General features: G+C 36.0%; 1 pseudogene; it reads right to left on the bottom strand.

The window, feature by feature from the left end:
* Nucleotides 1-1,581: 1,581 nt before the first annotated feature.
* Nucleotides 1,582-2,675, bottom strand: LOC120193304 (annotated as a pseudogene).
* Nucleotides 2,676-2,920: the final 245 nt, after the last annotated feature.

The raw sequence follows: 2,920 nt of genomic DNA, 5'->3' as shown, positions 1-2,920 counted from the left end.
CCAACAAAAAAAAGTGAAAGAAAAAATGGGAAAGAAAAAATTGTGATGTTTAAAGAGTGTGTGTTTTTCAGAAAACCAACGAAGAAGCGGATGGGCGGAGACGTTGTTGTGATGGTGGCGGCAAGCAAAGTTGCGATGGGAGTTCGAGAGAATTGTCGGACGACGAAGGGATGATAAACAACATCGTAAAGACGGTGATGATAGCTATGGAGAATGATAAGATGACCGACAAATATGAAAATGAAATAAAGGTACACTTAAACACTAAGGTGGTGTTGTTTTTATAGAGATAAAAGGTCTGCAGTCTGCGGACCACATCTGCAGGCATGCAGCAGTAGAGGTGGACCAAAAGTCTACAGTCTGCAAGAAGAAGACTGTTTGTTTTTTAAAGTCTACAGACTGCTAAAATAAACTGAAATATAAATAAACTGATTTGCAATACTGAAATTTAAATAATTTTAGTTTTACAATACTGAAATTTAAATAATCCATACAACTACAATAATAAATTTTTTTAAAATAAATCAATCCATATTTTAAAATAAATCAATCCATACTGAATAAATTATTAAATAACCTTATAAATTAACGTCTGCAGACTGCTAAATAAACTAAAAATAAATAAACTGATTTTTAAACTTAAAAGAGTTTTGCAATACTGAGATTTAAATAATTTTAGTTTTACAATACTGAAATTTAAATAATCCATACAACTACAATAATAATTTTTTTTAAAATAAATTAATCCATATATTTTTTAATGTTTTCTGAAGATGTTAGAAGAGCTTTGAAGACATAAAGCCACGTCTGCGCCAAGAAGAGGACGCGCAGACGTTATAAAACTTATGTCTTCTAAAAACAAATGGTATGTGAAGCCCAATGTCTGTGTGTGGTATGCGCGACGCATACATAAGAGCTTTGAAGACCTTTTTTAGAAAAACAAACACCGCATATATCTTTAAACGTCGATAGTTTTGAAAGAGGCCACTAAATTATTAATAAATTATTATTAATAAATTAAAAAAAAGAATCAATTTGATATATTTTTTAAATGTTGAGGATTTTTGAATTAATTCGCGTTATGATCAATTTGATAGAATGTATAAGTTTTGTGGAGTAAAATTATTATAATGATACCACATTACCAATTTCATTAAGTGAACGGTCAAACCTAATAATAGGTGATATGATTTTTTATAAAAATTAATATTTGAGTCATTAAACAAAATTACGATAATAAGTAAATAATTAAATAGGTAATTTACTCTAATAACAATGAATACTAGTAGTAATATACTTGTGTCACATGATACGTTCTCAATGCACCATGTCGCTTCTTTTCTATAGAATTTTTGTAGACTAACTTGGTAGATGATATTTAATTATAAGTATAAAATGAATTAAAATTTCTTTAAAATATAAGTGATAATTGAATATAATTATTGGGTTAAAATGACATAAATTGCGGTTAAGAAATCCAATTTGTTGCAGTGCATGAACACAATAGAGTTCGATTGGCCCAAAGTTTCTGCAAATGGGGATTTGGTTTTAGTGAATAGAATTGATCACCTTTTTATTTTCAGTATACCAAGAGAACGGCCCGTGTTTGATTTACAAATCAATTTATAAAGCATGATCGAGCCATGAAAGTGTAATTTGCTGTAAACGCCTAAACGGCATACACTAGCTACTTGAATCATGCCTATGTTCTTCACTCTGGTGTACTACTTGATGTGATCTGGTGGCCGGAGATTCCGAAACATTTGTTCCGGGAATTGACATATACGCGTTTAGTGCCGCGAGCATGCCTAGATGAGTGTCGGTAACTGAACTGCCGTGACCGATTCCCAAATTTGATTGTTGTCCAGGCAGGAGAGATATCGCAGAAGAGAAATTCATAATATGCACCCCGCTAGACATGGTGCTCCTATATATATTAGTTGAAGGCAATGTCCAGAAAGGATCAGCAGCGCCACTCCCGCTGATGACATGGTTGCTAGAATTTGCCACCGTCCAAATGTCGTCGGGATCGGATTTAAATTCACCGGAATCGAACCCGTAGTCGATTGCATCGAGTGGTTCCCGACTATATTTTGCGATAAAACTTGGCGCTCGGGACTGGTCTTCTTCCTCGAACTAGTATCCTCCGCACTAGCGTCACTCAACTCTTGTTTTGCTTGCAAGAAAGCATTCACATTCGGAAAGTTGAACGAATCGTTAACCACATTCCTTGATTGTTGGGCGGAAAAATTCAGATTTAAATAAGTGTGTGAAGCGGACAGACTGGAGCCTGAACTTCTGAGAGAGGTATCAAGGGAAGTAAAACTTGCAGGGATAGTACCGGTTCCAGTGGCGGCAATAACAGCAGGCTCAGCTTGTTGAAGCAACCATTGAATGGTTTCACCATCAGATTTGTGGCCGAGCTCTCTCGTCAACTGGAAAACCCTAGCTGCACACATCGCTGGTATCCGGATGCGACGCCCTCGACCTTCCTTGGTGTGGCGGTCCTTGGTTGAGCTCCGCTTAGGTGGAGCTTTCTTGGGTGGCAGCTCCGACCTTGTCTGCATGTTGGCACAAGGTTGTTGTTTCTTTTCCAGAAGCTGCCTGAAGGGAGAATTTGGACGTTGGGATTCCATTTTCACCTTCCATGAACTTGTGTTTTCGGATCCCAAAACACTTTATTTCGATATGATCGATCTGTAGGCCTGTCAAATTGACTTTAAAGAATTGAAGTCTACGAAGATTATTCTCAAGTCAACTTAATTTAATCAAAGAAAACCTCCACATTTGAAAAAATCAACCCCGTTTAAATGTCGGTCCAACACGGGGAGAAAAATAAAGTTTTTGAGTTAAAAGAAAAGTCGTTAACTTGACATAGGGTATAGTCAATGAAAGTGTGCTGACAATGGAAATTCATAAG

This window comes from Hibiscus syriacus, unplaced genomic scaffold (genome assembly GCF_006381635.1).
Source record: "Hibiscus syriacus cultivar Baekdansim isolate YM2019G1 unplaced genomic scaffold, ASM638163v2 tig00116995_pilon, whole genome shotgun sequence".
NCBI classification, from domain to species: Eukaryota; Viridiplantae; Streptophyta; class Magnoliopsida; order Malvales; family Malvaceae; genus Hibiscus; species Hibiscus syriacus.
Note: the sequence above shows the minus strand (reverse complement) of the source record. Positions and strands in the feature narration are given on the sequence as shown.